Source organism: Pteronotus mesoamericanus, unplaced genomic scaffold, assembly GCF_021234165.1.
Source record: "Pteronotus mesoamericanus isolate MK-2021 breed Mesoamerican mustached bat unplaced genomic scaffold, CSHL_Meso_final scaffold_36, whole genome shotgun sequence".
Lineage (NCBI taxonomy): Eukaryota > Metazoa > Chordata > Mammalia > Chiroptera > Mormoopidae > Pteronotus > Pteronotus mesoamericanus.
The window spans coordinates 2,763,992-2,784,195 of NW_026555313.1; the positions used below are offsets into that span (position 1 = coordinate 2,763,992).

The 20,204-nt window shown below is 35.1% G+C and overlaps 1 pseudogene; it reads right to left on the reverse strand.

The window, feature by feature from the left end:
- Window positions 1-16,535, reverse strand: part of LOC129086089 (proliferating cell nuclear antigen-like) — a 90,146-nt pseudogene extending 73,611 nt beyond the window's left edge.
- Window positions 16,536-20,204: the final 3,669 nt, after the last annotated feature.

Genomic DNA, 20,204 nt, shown 5'->3' on the forward strand with positions numbered 1-20,204 from the left:
CTATACATATAACAGATAACAGGTGTAGCAGCCAAAATGCCTAAGTTTATATGCTAGTTTCGCCATGTTACTTTATATCACTTTTCTCATCTGTAAAATGGAGATAATAATATTAGTGACTGTTTTTCAGGTTTGTTTTATTGAATAAATAGTTACTTTCAAACATGCGAAATAGTAAATAGTATTAAAAATTATTAGTGCTTATAAGTTTGTCCCCTGTTCACCTATCATTTGAGTCTTTTTGAAGTAGTTCCCCTTTATTTGTGGTTTTGTTTTTCACAGTTTCAGTTACTTACCATCAATAGCGATCCAAAATTTTAAAAAAAATTCCAGAAATAAACTACTCATAAACTTTAAATTGTGTGCCATTTTCCATAGTGTGATGAAATCTCCCACTATCCTGCTCTGTCCCATCTGGGATGTGAATCAGTCCTTTGTCCTGTGTATTTAGGCTGTATATACTTCCTGCCCATTAGTGGCCCATTAGATTCTCAGAGTGTTCTGGTGTCTCAATTTTGTGTTCCAGTAAACCTTATTTTACTTAATAATGGCCCCAACACATGAGAGTAGCGATACTGGCAATTTGGATTTGCCAAATTGCTCTCTTTAAGTGAAATGTAAAAGTTCTTGACTTAATAAGAAAAGAAAAAAAATATATGTGTATGTACATATATATAAATATGTGTGTGTGTGTGTGTATAGATAGATAGATATACTGAGTTTGCTAGGATCTGTAGTAAGAACAAATCTATGAAATTGTGAAGAAAGAAAAAAGTTCCCGCTAGTTTGCAACTCCAGCTGCAAAAGTTTTGCCCACAGTGCACAGTAAGTGCTCTAACTAATTAGGATAGAAAAGACATTAAATTTGTGTGTGGAAGACATGAACAGAAAAACATATTCTAATTGACAGCAACCAGAAAGCATTAGTGTTACATCAGAAAGCATTGAGCCTTTAAATAGATTTCAGCAATTGATCCCCTAAAGCTAGTGACACCAAGTTACTGCAAGGAAGTGATAGTTATAAATATTCAGGAATAGGTTAGTATTGGAAAACACAAGTTACTGGAGAGAGATAGCACATTCATATAACTTATTAGATATATTGTTTTAATTGGTCTACTTTATTATTAGTTAGTGTTAACACCTTACTGTGTTTAATTTATAAATTAAAATTTATCATAGGTATGTTATGTATAGATTAAAAAAAATAGTATATACAGGGTTTGGTACTAACTGCTGTTTTAGGTACCTCCCGGTGGTCTTGTCATGTATCCCCTGTGAATAAGGGAGTGGTACTATAATAGTCATCTCTTGATTTTTCTTTAAGCTTTGAATTTCATTACCCTCTAATATATTTCTCATACCTACTATGGAAATTCTTATAATTTGCAAATCTGACCTTCTTCCTCAAAATTCTTCAAAATACTTTAATTTAAATTAATTACATGATTAACGCTAAATATGTAAGAAGATAGTAAGGAGAGATGGAAGTACCTAATTTATGTAACATTACTTTCTGGTACTTTGCATAATCCATTCTTTCCCAATGGAATTTTTCCAAATATAACCAGCCTTTTTTATTTTCAATGTATTTTGTACATTGTTTTCTCCAAAAGTTAGAATCTTCTTTTCTCCCCCTGTCCTTCCTTCCCTCATTTTTCCATTACCCTCTTTTTCTCTCTCCCTTCCTTTTTAATTATTTTCTGTTTGCTTGGCTAATTAGTCATCATCCTCAAGGCATACTAAAATACTTTTTTGAACAAGTCCCTATTGCTCCTAAACTTTTTTACTTGGCTGATTTACAGTCATCATTTTATTGAATTAAACTATTTTTGTATGTGTGTATTTGCACAAGATTCTAAACATGAGTATCTTCCATCCTGAGCAGATAGCACAATGTCTAATACAAAGTAGGCACTAAATAAGTATTTGTTAACTAAATGAATTATTCTATTCAATATTTCTCCATTTCTGGATGAGAACACCAATGTGAAGACATTGGGTAACAGTTAAATAACTGTTACGGGAAGATCTGGGAACTATTACTGCAGGTTCCAGATGTAGAATCTCATGCATTTCTTGTTAGTTGTCAAGAACTTACACATACTAAAATGCAGGTTCTGTAATGCCGAAAAATTATTCATGACATTTGTACAGTTTATATTGCCTACATTAGTTTTAGATTGAAGTCTTCAGGCTTAACCATAAGCACCAGATTTTGAGTTTACACTGCTTATTATTAAACTGTAACCAGTGGCTTAATAATTAAGATGCTTCAAATACTGTAGCAATGGTTGCATCAACCAAAACATTGAGAACCATGTCAATTTTGCCAAATCACTGTACTCAACAGTGCCCAAGGGATGGCTTCCCTTTTCTCTTTTTAGTGTCATAGGGAATCTCAGACCAAATAAACTCTGATCATTTGAGCTAAATTTTTGTATCATTAGAATTTAGGGCATTTTAATAACATTCATTGAGAAAGCATTGGAAATTATTGTACAGTTATAGCTAGATATTCATTGAATGAAGTGAAACACTTGGCCTCCATCCTGCATGGCCAGAATTTAGCCATCACTGCAAAATCAGAGCTCACACTTAAATCATGTTTTTACTCACAAGGCTCTGTGTTAAGTGCATTACATTTATTCCTTCATTAACAAATTCCAAACTACTCAGAGCTCAGCCTATCTTTATCCCCAGTTATAATTATTTGTAACATATTATTCTGACCACCATTTGTTTTCTTACCTCAAAATAATATTATTTGCTGCCATAAAAGTAGATTCAGGGTAAAAATAAGTGTCTCAGATGAAAAGACTTGAATAAATAGCTCCACATTAATGAAACCTAGAAATACAATAAATCCTTAAATTGTAATATTAATGTAGTATAGAGAGGAAGATTACTTGAAAAGTGGTTATTAAATTGCCTAAATGTTTAATACTTGGTTATAGATTAAATTTGGAGCAAAATTTAAAAAAATTGTATCCATAGATATTTAGAGACTAAACTTTACCCTAGATCAATGTTTATGTTTTTAGATAGATTGAAGTTCTGTGGAGGAGAGGTAAGGGTCATACAGAAAATGAATTAGATTTTTAGATTATAGAAAAATTATATTTAAGCTAAAGCTTGTATATCTAAGGATACACATTTTCTAATGTCACCTATTCTGAGATTTCCATGATTTAAACTCCAATAATCAGAGAAAAAAAATTTTGATTTTTGGAATCTCTGTGGACTTACAGTTTTCAGGATTTATATACCATCAAAAGCCATTACAAGCATTTTTTTTCAAAGCAAATAGTCAACCTATTTTAAGAAAATTCACTCTAAAAATTGACATTGATAACAAATTTGAATTAAGGGTTGTCATTTATTTCTATTTTCAATCTGTGAGAAGTCATAGAGAATCATGAAATGAAAATGCTAGAAAAATGTAAAAGCTACTCAGCTATATATTATCTGCTTTGGACTTTTTCTTTTAGTGTTTTATCATAACTAAATTCTTCATGCAAAATAGGTTTAGTAACTCATATATTCTAGATATACCCTATTTTTCTGATATTTGGAATACTACATGAAATTGCATGGTATGGAACTATCTGGGGTAAAGCAACTGAATCCTTTCCCAAGTAACTCAGACAGAAATCTTTATGGGTTTCAAGTATTTATAAATAAAATGCATTTTAATTAAAAGTGATACGGTATTTCTGTAGTCTTTCTTTAGCCTTTATCTCCCTTATAACCATGGGCTAAAACACAAACAACAAAAAATAAAATACCTCCATATGTGACTCATATCATTCTAACTCTTTACCTAAACACCATTCTTTTATTCCATTTTAAAGTTTTATTTCTCCCTGACATGTAAAAGATCTTTTGAACAAACTGCCACATGAAGAATGTTTTTGCATTTTCTGTAGACATGCTATTAAAATGGGCAACTTCTTTCATTAGATAAAAGACTAGATGCTGGCACACTACCGGAAACAATACAGAAAACTATTCCTGTCTTCATTAAGCTCATTTTCTAGTAAGAGAAGCTTAGCAATAAATGAGTAAATAAAATATATTGTTAGATAGATGGTGATAAGTATTATGAAGGGAAGGGCTTTTTGGAGGTTTTGTATTTGATAGTGTGGTCAGTAAAGGCTACACTAAAAAAAAATAAAAGGAATATTGGAGTAAAGACTAGCAAGAGGTGAAAGAACAAGGTATATGGCTATTTGGAAGGAGAGTAATCCAGACAATAGGAACAGCAAGTGCAAAGGGCTGAGGGCAGAAATACGACTTCAGCGTGTAAGACAGCGTATCTAGAGTAGAGTAAGAAAGGGATGAACGATAGGAGATGAGGTCAAAGAGGTGGCAGGGGCCAGTTTATGTGGGCTCATATAGATTACAAGGTGTTTGACTTTTAAGTGGAATGAGATGTCTTGAAGGTTCTGAGCAGAAAGAGTGGTGCTACATTAATTTTCTTTTAGCAGGATTTGCTGTGGACATAGGGCAAATGTGTCCAGGTAGGGGGATGCTGAAATTTATCAGATGAAAAATGCCAGAGGCTAGCAGTAGGTTAACATTAGAGGTGATAGAAGTATTGGATTTGGGATGTAATTTGGAAATAAAGACTTGGACTGACAAATTACATCTGGAATATGAAAGAAAAACTTTTTTTTCTAGGTAACTAGAAACTTGTAATTAACTTTTACAGACATGGAAAGACTGAGCACAGGAGCAGGTTTGAGATAATTGGGGGAGTAAGTGGAGAATGTAGACTAAGAGTTCAGTTTGTATACGTACATTAACTTTGAAAAATGTTTGTAAAAGTCCTGGGGAAGATCTTGAGCTGCAGCTAGATATATGATTCTGGATTTCAGGGTAGTGGTCCAGGTTGGAAATAGACATTTAAGAATGACTAGTGTTTTATAAGCATTGCCTGTCTTCTATATTCTATAATGATTGAAGTCTTGTCTTTCATCAGATTGTAGAATATTTATAGTACTTTCTCCTGGAAAATGTTGATTGTTCTCATAATATTCCTTTCCAAATTCTCTTCATTTTGTTGTTTCTAATAATTTCAATTCAAGAAACAAGATCAAGTGTGACTTAGGCAGGCCCAGACAGAATGGGCACAATGATCTAGGGAAAACAGTTTAGCGTGTCTATAGGCTACCTTAGGAAATGTAGGCATGTCAATGGAGAGAGTGATGCCTGACTTAACTTTTTTTTTTTTGCAATCAATATTGACTTCCCAGAAATTCATAAATGAAAACAAACAAGGGGAAACAAATTGAGTATTCCTCCAACTGACCTTTATTGTTCAAATAGTAAAGCAAAAAAAAGAAAAGGTAAAATTTGCCAGATTCAGTTTGTCTTTCAGTTTCTCTTTTCTGAAAGGGAAGCAGCTCAGAGGGCATGTGGCAGCACGTTTCTTTGCACTAGTTTGTGGATCTCCTATAGATGTGTGTATTGCAAGCTCTGCTATTGTTTTCAACAAACTGCTGCTCCCTATTCTTGGCTTTTAAATGAAACCATTGTGTTTCTCTTTAATGTATTCATACATTACAATTTTATACACACATACACATATTTATATACTTCATTCACTCCCCCTACACACTATGCATTTATATTATTGCAAGGACACTTGTTTCTCTCACTGGGAACTAACAAGATCCCAGTGGAAACATGAAGTGCTCTACAAATCTATTACATCTTTTGGATAGCATTTTGAGGAAGACCTGAAGAGAAGCTTAACTTTAGAGACAGGAGTTACAATATTATAAAAACTGTTTCAGAGGTAAACAGAGAAAGTAACTTTCTAAAATATGATAGTCCAATCTGATGAAAAGATCAGTCAATGAAGGGCAGTACATGGTTTTGAATAAGCAATACTCAAATATTTGGGTGTGACAAGTAAAAGGGGAACAGAGAACTTGAGGTGACAAAGAAGTTTTCTAAAAATAAAAGGTTACTGAAAGCAAATATTCAGGAGTGCAATGAACAAAATAATCTCAAAATTGGATGTTTTGTGGATACAACAGCACAAATATAAAATATATTCATAGCAATAAAAGCAGCTAATATTTGCATAGTGCTTTGTACTTTGCACTAATACCACAGAACTTATTTATTTCATTTAATCTTAAATACTTCTTTAAGGGGTGAAGAGTTGTAATCTTTTTATGAAGATGAATATACTCAAGTTCAGAATAGACATGTAATGGCCCAAGATGACATAGCTGGCAAGAAGCAGTCAGAACTTGTGCACAAATTTCCTGACTCCCCATCCTGTGTCTTCACTGTGATCCTAATTGTAACCATTTAAAATTATTTTCAGTTTAAATGTTTTCTTACAAAAATGTATGAAAGTTCTTTCCAAGGTTGTTTTTGATAAACACATAGAGAGGCATTATATTACCCTTCGTCTTTGTACTGAAATGTTTTCTATAAGTACACTGTATGACTGACTATATACAAATTAATTTCTTTATTTTATCTAGTTTCTGCTCCACAATATCTCAAAATCAAATCAAAGAAAGTCTTGTAAAATACTATCACCTAAGTAAAAAGATTTAGTGTAAGACTAACCTGATGGCTTATATTATTTAGAGAATTAATTCTTGAAATCATTTCCAAATTATTGCCTTTTTTATTGAATAAATGAGAATTTATGGAAGGTTAAGAAACTTGTGATTCTAACTCCTACTGGAACAAGTACACCAAAAAAATCATAGTTTGGAAGATCAGGGACCAGGTTCAAAGTCAAATATCTGGTTCAGAGCACAGGAAATTTCATACTTAAATTATTTCTAAATTATTTCCAACCTCACCTTTTATTGATAGGAGGTTAATTTTTAGAAAACAGAACAAAAGTTTGAATAAACATTTCTTAAGTTATGGTTTGATTCTGTGACATGAACATGCCTTGAGAAACTTGAAACTACAGTCATTCACTGCATAAGTATATTTTGGTCAACTATAGACCACATATGTGATGGTGGTCCCATAGTATTACAGTGGAGCTGAAGCATTTTTGTCTCCTAGTGACATTGTAGCCATCATAACATCATAATGAAATGCATTACTCATGTGTTTGTGGTAATGCTGGTGTAAATAAACCTGCACTGCCAGTTTCATAAAAGTATAACACATACAATTATAATTATGTATAATACATATTTGATAATGATAATAAACGATAATGTTACTACTACATATTTACTATACCATACTTTTTATGGTTATATTAGAGTGTGCTCTATGTATTAAAAAATGTTTTCTGTAAAACAGTATGCCATGTTATGCCAGCAGCAGCCTCATACATTTCATGTTTACTGTCTCCCGATTATATTATCTCTTGTGCTTGAGTTAATCTCAGGATTTTTAATAAACTTAGTGTGGCCTAAGAGCGCAGTGTTTATACAGTCTACAGTCGTGTATAGCCATGTCCGAGGCCTTCAGCTGCACTCAGCCCCACCATCACTGACTCACCCAGAGGAACTTCCAGTCCTTCAAACTCCATTCATGGTGGGTGCCCTATAAGAATGTACCAGTTTTTATGTTTTATACTCTATTTTTACTATACCTTTCTATGTTTAGATATGGTTAGGTAACAAATATCATTGTGTTATAGTTGCCTCCAGTACTCAGTACAGTCACATACTGTACAGGTTTGTAGCCCAGGAGCTAGGCTATGCCAAAGAACATAGGTGCGCAGCAGGCCACATGTCTAGGTTGGTATAAGTGCACTCTATGTTGTTCTCACAATGGTGAAATTGCCTAACAACACATTTCTCAGTCGTTAAGTGGCATACGACTCTTCAGAAGACCTCCTCTTCTCTTTTGAAGTACAAGTCATGATCAAGACCCAGCTTCCATACCTGTGACAGTTGCACAGTTATATAATTATGTAATTTTAGGAGTGTGATTCTTGCAACAGACTTGGTTATATTTACAAAGAAAAAACATACAAATGGATTGGATGGCGCATAATGAATTAATCAATTGTAAAAATTGAGGGAGTTGAGTAAACTGTTTCATAAATTCCAAATGTAAAGGTAAAAAGAGAACACAAGTACTGATTTAATGAAGTTTGCTGCTTAATGCATTACCATGACTAACCACAGCATGGGGGAGCCTTCTGGTAATGAGGGAAACTTTTGTTGATACAAGTGAACAACTAATAATGTCTACCTTTAGGGCAGATGAATCTATTATTTCAGTCCTGGTGAACAACATAAAGAAGAGATAGAGCAGGAAATGTAATATAATTGCTTTTCTTAAAGGAAAATCTACTCTCCCTTTGAGATATGGAATTTCTTCTCTGGCTTCACAGCAGTTCTTTTTCATGCAGCAGGAAGCCAGGTGTGCCATAAAGGAAAAACAGTTTGCTCTCTTCTTCCTGGGTTATATTAACTGAATTAATAAGCGGAGTGAGTCCTCTAACTACATCTCATTCTTAATACTAATTAGTTCAATTTATGAAAAAAACATGCCCGTTGCCTGGAGTTCCCTTTTTTTGTGTGATCTAATCTGAACACAGCAAGGATGTAATATTAAATTCTGTTTTCACTGAATTTCAAAAAAAAAACCAAAACAACCACCCAGAAAACTCAAGAGAACTAAGGGATATAACAGCGATGGTTGAAGACTGGGGTGGGGAACATTTGGAAATGATACACACCCCGAAACTTGAGGTACTGTGGGGCAGTGGTAATGAATATGTTCTGAAGTAGTAAGATCTAGGTTTAAACTCCACATTCTTCATTTAACATGAAAGTGATATTAGTCCAGTTTCTTGATTTCAGGGAGCCTGATTTCCCTTTTCTATGACAAGTATAATAATGCATTCAAGTGTAGTTTTAAAGATTAATAGATGTCCACAAAGAGCCTCCCTTTCTTGTTTATTTATTTTCATTTAATTACCTAACTTATTTTGTGCTTTCGTTGTGTGTGTTTGGCAATTCTATCTTGAGTCCTCTGGAAGCGAATGCAATCTCACATTTTTGAAGTAAATGTCCTCCTACTAATTAGTTGAGTTCTGTAACAGGCTGTCATTGCTGTGCACAGCATTTATAAGCACAATTGGAAATTAACCCTATGTGCAAGCTACATTGAGTTTCTATGGACACATTTAGTTATATTCCTTTGAGCTAAAGTGATGAGGGAAACTGAGATTCATCTATATCTTAGTACCAGAACCCTCTCCTTGTAATTACTATTTATTTAGTTTTAAAGAAGTTCTTGGAGTCAACTTGTGAAGACAGTAAATGGAAATCGGATAGTCTCTGATTTCTGCTTCATCCTTATTTCTAAGTAGGACCAAATGAGGAGTCCTTACATAGCAGGTCTGATTCCAGCAAGGATAGCACCATATTGGTTTTATTTGGTTATTTTCTCATACTAAAATTTTAATAAAAAATAAATGAAAACTTAATAGAAATACTAAGGCTCAGCTGCTACAGTCAAAATCCAATGTAATTCACATTATTGAATGAATATGGTCATTTAAAATAATTTCAAAATATCATGAATACTAGTAGGACATCAAGTAAGCTAAAGAGATAAGACTTAGAACTATATGATAACTACTTTTATGTTAAATTTTGGTAATCTGACACTTAGCTTCGAAACTTGGTAGACCAAATAGGTTGGTCTCTTCACTAAGTCATTAGGCCTATAAAAATGATGACTGTGTAAGCCTTCGGACATTAATGATAGGAGCCATGGCATGCCTTAATTCAAGTGTGTGGAGTGAAATTGTAGTAGATTGCTTCAAATTCCAGCCTATAGCCAGCCTGGTACTTTTTATGTTCCAGAACAATGAAATTTTAAAACTGCATTTTGCACTGCATGGATGTGCAGGGTCCCAAACCTGGATGTAACAATTATACCCACCTGATGACTAAAACAATTCACAAGAAATGAGATACAAGTTTCATGCTTGGCCATAACAGACTCTCTTCTAATGGTTTCTCCAGGAATCCATGAGGAATGCTTATGTATTTTGCAAATGCATTCTGGGTGTTACTTGTTACTAGTTTAGCTTTAGATCATTGCCCCATTTTTTTTTTGTGGGTCTCTCTATGCTAATTGTGAACGTGAGGCAACTTCTGTTCCAGCTGTACCACTTCGTGCCTTGTAAGGTATGGGTGGGACCTCCTATATTTTTACCGAAGTAATTGCTAATACCAAACTTGTCCATTTAAACAGAATTTACTTGAAGAATTGAACAAAACTAAATGGAATTGTAACAGCAAATTTCATCAGGGATAATTATTCCAGTTCAAGGCCATTCATATGAATTTTCTCCTGAGTAAACTTTCTCCTTTCAGTTAGTTTCTGTGTTGTAGGGGCTAGTTTATAATCTTATTGCTTCAAGGGAATGGAGTACAAGCCCCAGCCTCTGGGTAGTGGTGACAGTTTGAAGGGAGAAGGAAGTTTAGAGTATTGTTTTCCTTATAGAAATGGTAATATACTGGAAGACAACTCCAATGATAATGTTGGCAAATATTATTATGATGCCAAGTTTGACTTTTCATTGGTGTTAAACATTTCTTTTCACAGTAGACATTTGCTTTACTATTGTATAACAAAATAATTTTATGCAAAAAAGAGAGATTGCATTCACAAAGGGATTGAAAAATGTTGGACAAAATTAATTAAGCAGTTTCTTTCCCTTTCTAATCATCAAGACTTCACAAAAATAATTGTATCCTAGGATAATATCGCCCACTCTATCACTTACTGGAAAGTAATTTCACAGAATTTGTTTCCATAATATTCACACTGCTTTTAGATGAAGTCGTTCCTCCTTAGCTTCAGTAGTGAAAGGAGTACCTCATAAATCTTCAATATTTTGTTATATTCTAAACAAACTAAATGGCTTTGGAAAAATCATATTTAAACAGTTCATAGAATGAGTTTCCTCTTTTGTAATGAAGAAATAATACCTGCTCTTTCAGATTTATTGGTTGACTGGTTAATCCCAGTGTCCTTTAAATCCATGTGTGTGGTAGTGTGGAATCTTTGGGCTTGATTAAGAGAGCCCTTGATCTGATCAGTGTTGCCCTTGTACCTCCAAGAAGAATTTTAACTTCTATTACCTCCCTGCATCCCAACCCTCCACACACAGACATAACTAGCACGACTATGATCTTGTTACGGCACGAGAAGGTTCAGAATATCTGAAATGTTTTATTTTAAATTATAATTTAGTCCATACTTCAATTAAAGATGTTGTTAGCCACATAAGTGATGACATTTTGATGAAGTTATTCCTTTTTAAAAAAAAGGAGAGAAAAGTCATAGAAATGACATAGAACTTAAAAATAGACACAAAAGCCACGACCAGATATATTTAGTCAATGGGTTTTAGTGTAAAATAAGGGTAGGTTTTTGTTGGTATTATTAGTTACAAACCTATAATGTCCCTCTAGCTTTTATTTATAAACCAGAAAAGATAAAACATTACAAAGGTGAATTTTCACAAACAGCATATTTGCATATACATATTTTGCATATATAGTACAGAAATACACAAAGAACAAAAAATAAAACTCACCAAAAAAGAGTGTATCTGATGGACTGTGCATGGTGTAGTAATATAATTCACATTGATAATGATTCTGTTTACAGTACTTTAATAGCTACATTGATTATATTTGGATAATGAATTGCTTATGTTAATAGTAATTGGAATTTGTTTATTTAAACACCTATCATTGCTAATTTCAGTTAAGATTATACTATTAAATGGCCTTTATCAAGTTTTCTTTGGGGGAAAACACATTCATTTTGATATGAAAACTGTTTTAATGCCAAATTTATTGTAAGCTAACAGGTTTATTTTAAATTAAAAGACAAAGCTGTAATTATGAAAAAATGCCTTTTAAGCAGATGTGCCTAGTTTAAGTAGGGACCCAGTACTATAGGGAATATTTTATGAGTTTTTTTCCCCTACTCTTTTGTTTTTCCTTAAGTGCGTTTAAATTGTTTTCATAAGCTATTTATCATAATAATCATATGAGAGAAGTTAAAATAATGTTTTCCATTTCACAGTTGAATGTATAGGGTTATTAATGATTAAATTAGTTCCTCAAAGAAATTAATGCACAGAGGTAGGTGGTGCTCATGTATGCATTATAGGCACTTCTGTGGACAGGTTAGCACAGTATTTGGTATAGATAAGGTGACTCAAAATACCACAATAGTGAATGAATCTTTGAAATAGTAAATTAAACTCCAGTCTCCTATGTAGCTGAAGTCCAGTGCTCTGGAGTTGAGTGACTAATATGGGTCCATGGACATAATTAATTTGAGGTATGCTTGAAAAATAAATCTATATCCTGGCCTATGGCAATGGTCCTCATGTAACTGTACCAAGGATCATATACTGATCTGTGAAATTGCTATATAGGATTAGAATATTGTTCAAGCCCTCAGTTTCTTTATCTATGAAATGTAAATTTAAAAATTGTCTTGAATACCTGAGAATAAAATAAAATAAATAACGTAAAGTACATAGACCAGAATCTATTGCACCTAGGTTGCACTCAATAAATTATAGGTTCTATTAGTTTCAGGATAAAAATAAATGATTTGTGAAGATTGGTATATTTACTCAACATTTTAAAATTACTCAGATATTAGTTATGATTCCATATGATTGTATAAAACTCCTTATCCCTTTTGTGCATTATAATACTCTTTAAAGGCCATATATACTTTTATTCTGCTTCCATCCACCCATATTTACATTGTAAATTTATCTGATTTTAACTATTCTTAAAAACTTTACCACTCTGTTGTTTTCTAACCTATAAAGCCTTCTTCATTTAATTTTGACCTGAATTTACTTTTGTGAACTCTGTGTATAGAAAATACTATGTTTATTATTTTGAGGAAAAAACATGTTTTACCTAAAAATGAAACATAATTAAAAGAATTATTAACATAATATTGGAGGAAAACACTAAGTAGGTAACTATAATGCAAGATAGAATGCAATAAGTAGAAAACCAGTTACATATGAGGTCTGCCCAGAAAGTATCCAGACATGTAATATTAAAAATAGGGACATTTATTGAAGGAGATACAAGACACAAAGAAACATTGTACATGGGACAATGACAGCTAAATCCTCTTCTAAATTGGCACCTTAGGACCTCACGCAGTTCTCCCAATCACCATCAGCTGCCCCATTGTATTTTCCTGAATCTCATCAACGGTCTGAAATCTCTTCCATTTCAAAGGTGATTAGAGTTTTGGGAAAAGTTGCAGGGTGCCAAATCTGGGCTGCTGTGGGGTTTAGTCACTTGGGTGATTTGATATTTCACCAAAAGACTCTGCAGGAGACATGATGCATGAGCTGCCCATAGCTGTGGCCTTCTGAATCATCCAAATATTTTCTGTGGAAGGATGTTTAAGCTTAACACAAAATTTAATGCACATTTGTTGCTTTACTTGTTCAGGCATTTTGAATGCAATAGCCACACAGTATATATGTTCACTGAATGCATCTACTGCCCCACTGACTACTACAGTGAAGTCATCATTGTTTACACATGCACATTCCAGTTCACTCTCCTTGGCTGCCAGGTTACGTTGATATTGCACAAACCATTCCCTTATATTAACAATGGCTAGAATTTTTCTGGACAGATCTCATAAACAGGGTTTCAGAGAAGCTGTACTATATTGCTGTCGGGTGAAGATAGGGTTTAAAAATATGCAGAATTCTCACCATGCACAAAAAATGGTAATTATGTGGCAGGATGGGGTGTTTGGTAGTGCCGTGCTTGTAATAATTTGCAAGATACATATAAGTGTATCAAATCAATGCATTGTGTACCTTAAACTTATATAATGTTATAGGCCAATTATATCTTAATAAATCTGAAAGAACATGGACAGAACTTCAGAAATTGGCTGTTGCATCCATCAAACCTAGAAATTTCTCATGTTTATTTGAAGAAATATTTTCAGGTGCTTTTGATAGTTACCTAAGTTTAAAAATCACTGCTAGCCAAATTTTTGATGTTCTGTCCTTGGCTGGAGTCATTCCAAGGTGTTAGAAGATCTAAGAAGAGAAAAAGGGATATAGGTCTTTTAAGAAAAAAAGTGAGTGCACATGTTTCTCAAGAGAGGATAGTTTGTTATAGTAGTTATTTATTAAGTTCAACTTCTTTCTGCAGACTTACTCCTCAGACTCACATAAAGTGTACATTCTAGATTTGGTATTTGCTACTTATGTGACTTCGAGTAAATTAGAAATTTCAAAACTTTTCTATATCTTTAAAATGGGACTAATAATGCCTATCTGAAGATGCTTACTATGATCGAGATAATACTGTGTAATCAATGAACTAACACACAGAACGTTCTGGTCATACCCCTGGAGCCATTTTATAGTTTCCCACCTCTGATTGTCCGAACATGGTTCATGTGGCTGTTTTTTCTCCATTACTTGGATGAAAGTGAAGCCTCAAAACTCTCCTCGTATTAGTCAGTATTACGAAAGAAGCAGAACAAAAAGGTGAGGCTTAAACAACAGAAAGACATCGTCACACTGTTTTGGAGGCTAGCGGTGGCAACTGAAGGGGTTGGCAAGGTGGGTTCTTTCTGAGGGCTGTCAGGGAAGAATACATCGCAGGCCTTTGTTCTCAGCTGTAGGTGGCCTTCTTCTCTGTCTTTGCATTGTCTTCCCTCTGCGTATATCTCATTGGCCATTTCTTTTTTTAAAAGGATGCCAGTTTTACTGGATTAGAGCCCACCCTAATGACCTCATTTTTACTTAATTATCTCTGTAAAGACCCTCTCTCCACATAAAGTCATAATCTGGGGTACTGAGGGTCAGAACTTCCACCTATGAATTTGGCAGGGGACACAATTCAACCCATAACACTTAACCCTCTGGTCTCTTCCACTTTTTACTCTAGTCTTGCTTCTCTAAAAGTAACTATTATCCTGAATTAAGCAATATCATTCCTCACCTTTTTAAATTATTTTACCAAATATATAAGTATAGCAAAAAAATATTTTTTATGCTTGAAAGATAATTTACTTTTAATAATAGAACCATTGTATAATTACATGATTTTTTATGTTAATATTACATTTCCAAGGATCTGACCATATTTTTATGGAAGCTAAAACTTGTACATTTTCTTTGTAAGAAATTATGTTAATACACTACTTATCCATTTTATATTTGATGAGTAGTTGGGTTTAATTGAGTCTTACTACTATAAACATGTTGCAATAAAATTCCAGAACATAAATGATCTCTTTTTGCATTTTTTTTTGGTGTACAGATATTATTGTAGACAGTCAGGAACCACCAGAGTGCCCCCTGTTGGCCAAGAAGTCACAGGGGGAGGTTCTTACACTGAACACTGAATGCGCCAGAAACTAGAAAGATGGATGGGCAGGGTCTGAGTGCACCAAGAGCTTTAGGATGATAAATAAATAGATAGATCTCAAGAGCACCCAAAGCTAGAAAGATGAATAGACAGGGCTCCAGTGCACCAAAAGCTAGCAAGATAAGTAGACAGTATCTTTTTTTCCTGAGGGCTTGAGCAGGAAGGAGAGATGGTCTTTGAGACTGGAATCAACCATTCTTCCAGGTCCTGCGGCACTTGAATTCAAACTCCTTCATTTTGCACCAGCTCCTGTGTCGTGAGTTTGGCTTTTGTTGCAGCAGGCAGCCAAACCTCTGTTGTTTGTTTGTTTGTTTGGTTATGTAAGGACAAGAAATATTTGAGGTATGTACTAAAGAGTAGATTTGCAGAATCAGAAATTACATATGGGTTATGTTTTGATCAGGATGGTAGAACTGCTATGCATATTTTGGAACAAGGAATTTATTATAGCAATTAATCTTATAAAATTTTGGGAAGTGCTGGTGAAGTAAAGACCTGAAAAGGATCAGAGAAAAGCAAGTAACTGTATCTGCCTAATGTGGTTGAAAAGGGTGAAGCTTGTGGGAAACTAATTATATCTAGCTGCTGGAGTGGAATTGCAAAGGAGTTTGGTGTAGAAGGCTATAGACATTGGTTCAGTTTTTGTGGATACTGCCTCTGGCTTTGCCACAGTATGTCCAGCAAGGTTTACAAAGAAAGCTGAGATGAATGAGTAAAGTAAGAGGACAAATGGGAAACCACTGTTACCATTTAGTCTGCCCTTTGCAGACTAAGCGAATGACATGTAAATGTCTCATGCGGCAAATCTTCATAGGAGACCATACAGCAAAGCTGTTTCTGAGATTCATATTCACTGATTACTGAAACAGTGTAATAACATTACATTAACTTTGTCAGATAATCCCAAATAATATTTCAAAGTTGTTCCAATTTATATCTCACAGGCGATAATGTAAGTTTCTCTTCTGCCGGAGTCCCGCCCCAGCAACCTTCAGGGTCCCACTGGAACGGACGGAGTCGGCGCAGTGAAGTGATGAGGGGTCGGGTATGGAGGTGCAGGCAGTCTGTCTGCAGCACGCAGGCAGTCCTTTCTTTATATTCGGGCATTACGTAAGTTGTGGTTAATTAAGTACTAACATAAATCAGACATCGGTTCTTTCAGTTTCCCTCACCACATAGTCATGGGGTTTTAACGTCCCACTTATTTTTACCTCTATGCTGAACTTTATTTCTATTACTCCTAGTCTATATTTCTAACTAAGCATTTGAGTCCTAAAGCTTATACTGCTCAGCAAAGGTTACTTGCGGAAGCCTTGCGGAAGTCCTGCGGTTACCCCTGTCTGGCACATTTTCACTCATTATTTCTGATACAATACCAGTACCCTATTTCTCTATAATACTTATTTAATTGTTTCCTAATAGCATTCCTAGATTCCTTTGTTCTATAACATTCGGTGGCGGGGGGGGGGGAAGGGTCCTGACCGTGCCAAGGCCTCTAGGAAGCTCAGTTCCTGCCACCTCACACGTTTTCCATTCTTCACTACCATTCTTTGTCCGCCCACATATGCCCCTGTGTAAGGCAATGATTCGACAGTGATTTCAGGCACCCATATTTACATTCCCCGTTTTCCCCCGGCTTTATTTATCCCGGAGCTTCCCGTGTTTCCTCCCCGCCTAGGGGCTGCCCGATAGCCCGCAGGCTTGGGTGATTTTGTGGCTTGTATGAGGGCCTGCAATTCCTGCCCTCTAATTTTCTTAGAGGCTTCTTTAAATGGGGTTCACGGCTTAGTGGTCAATTCTTTTTTCCCCTGTCCTATTTTTCTCATTTCCTGGAATTCCTCCAACACCATACAGAGGGGCTGCTCTATGAGCAATCAGGCCCCCAAGACGGGGTTTATAACCTTAAGTAAACAGGAAAGTCCCACGAGTCGAGCTTCTGGACATCTGCCTTGCGACTGTCCGTGTCCCTCTGCGACCTTCTCAGACAGCAGGGCTAGGTCGGCTCCCGGCGCTCTTCCTTTGCATTCTTATTAGCACTTTACCTGTCACGTTTTTATTTTGTATATCCAGTCTATTTTATCCAGGGCTTAATTTGGATTTTCCTGCTTTTTAAAGGGATTGAACAGATTCCAAATATTTGCTGTGTTTTCATTTTTCCTCTGGGAAATGCCAGTTAATGGCACTTGCCCATTTTTTTTTCTATTTAGCACATTCTCTTTTTTTCTCAATAATTTTTTTGAGTTTTACATATTCAAACAATGAATGGAATGTGTTATAAACACCATTTCTAATTTTATTAGTAGTAATAACTCATATTTATCTCATATTTTATCAGTGTTCTCAATGCTTCTTTAATTCCTTATTCTGATACTTAAAAGATTTACATATGCTTCTCATAGCAAAATAGTCTTATTTTAGAGATTATTTTTTTCTCAAGTAACAATAAGAACTTCAAACTTCCTCTGTCATTTTGAACTTGCTTTATGCTTAAAAAGATTGTAGTGAAAAAGGGGGTGGCTGGATTTGTAACTTTCTCTTCTTGCCCTTTTTTTCCCTAATACGTGTTAACTAGCTGTGGCTTCTGACTACCCAGTATCTGAGTACTTTGAAGATGGAGGAACTTCGGGATAATTAAGAAAGAATCATGATTTTACTTGTCAGGTCTTATTCTGATTTAACACTGGGCTTTCTGGGGTTTGCGGATATTCAGTGCACTCTCCTCTCGATGATGCTTTTTTAGCCTTGGACTGTCCTTCCCAAGATTCAGATGATGTTTTTGTTCTTATTTTGTCTATCTGGCCACTCAGATTTCTTCTCTGAATCCTTGGACACCTTGAAGTCCATCACCTCTGTCATGTCGCATCACTCCTGTATCCCTGCATTGGAAAGTGAACATGATGCAATGCCCACTCTGACATATGAGTAAAACTAATGCATTTATTGCCCTGCTGTTGGTGGAAATAAAGCACAATTCTATTGCCGTTTCATCTATGTCCCTTTCATGACCCAGGCTGATAGAACCACCCCTTCAATGTCAGACTCCTCAAAAGCACCTGTCAAATGTTATTCCCATGGCCCCCTGGTTGTTGGCTGTTCTTTAGGTTTAAACCAGTAGTGTACTGGAGCCATTTCATGCCAGCTTCTAAGAGTCAATTGTGTGCAACTCTTCTCAACTCCAGTTTAATGATATCACGTTTGTGGATGAAATTGTCCATGGTGGGCAGGATGGATATTGGCAAATTCTAAAACCAAGTTTGTTTTTTTAAGCCATTTTTAAAATGTTTTGTTTATCAGCCTGTCTCTGTTTCGGCCAATGGGAGGGACTGGCAGAAGATCAGAATGCAGGAAGAAAAATGGAGATACCTCGTTCCTGCTTCCCCTTGCTTCAGTGCTCCAATTTTGGGAGGTGTCCCCACCGCTCCCCACAAGTCCATCATGCAGGCCCGCCTCCACAGTCAGTTCTCACAAATGATATGGTAACATTATTTCATCCCTGCCGTTCAATCCTAGGGGTTTCTTTGCTGCTTGTCTCTGATTATCTCTGTAGCCTATACAAGTTCCCTTTACACTGCCCACAGCTCTCGAACTGGTACCTTCATTAAATCTCATTTGAACCACCTGGTATGCATTCTGTTTCTTTCCAGGACTATGAATAATTCATCAATCATGACAGTTTTTCTGAAACTACCCAAATGCAGCCTCAGTATCTTGCTAAATATAGTGCCCCAGGCAACTCCTACCCTTGTATCCGATTTGGCATGCAAGATGAATCTCCTTTAGAATCCACACCCTGGAATGTGGGATGATGGAAGTCAGCCTAATCACTAAGTATAAAGGCCTTCTGTAAAGTTATGAATGTTCTTATTTTCACATTGACTAATTGCAAGATGAAAAGCCAAATATTTAGCTTTGGGCACTGGTGCTCTTCCTAGCCTATGTACATGTAACATTGTTTTTTCTTTTCTTCAAATCACAGTGGTTTCCACTTTACTTGAGAATCTGCGAAACTTCATAGTCTTTACTCTTTCATGTGCTGCCAAATAATTCGCGTACTGACATTATTTCACTAGGGGGAGAGAAAAGGGCTTATTTTGACTTTAAAAAATCTAGCTCTGATGGGAGACATGTTAAGAATGTTAATGTTTGCGTTCTCCTACAGCCAATTAGTCCCTAAAAATCACACTGGGCCAAATAAAATTCAAGGTCTCACCACCCCCACTTTTTCCAATTTTTAACAAGGTTGAATTTTAGATGATAGAAATGGCATCTTTAAGCAATTTTCCTTTTTAAAGTTTGGTTAACTTGGCAGATGTTAAGGCTGTATGTATTTTATTTCTGAAATTAAAAAAAAAGAAAAAGAAAAGGAAGAATATTTTTCTTTACCCAAAGACCATATGTCAAGGGGAAATATTTTATATACTGATTGTCTCAGAAAACTCATTCTCTTTCCATTTTTACTGCCAGATTTATTTGATTGATTCTCAAAGGAACATATTTCTATTTGACATACTATCTTTTGAAATAACTCTGTCCTATTATCTTCATAACAATTAAATACAGTCTGAAATCATAGTACTAATTAGTTATTTCTAGAAGTGAGGATGGAAATATTTTCTTATTTCAAACCAGGGTCTGTAGTCAAATACAAAACATTTTCTTGGTTTCTTCTATTGTGTGTTACTTGCATTAAGAGATCAATAGAAAATGGGCCTAGCCCTGGCCAAGTGGCTCATTTGGTTGGACTGTCATCCCATACACCACAAAGTTATGAGTTAG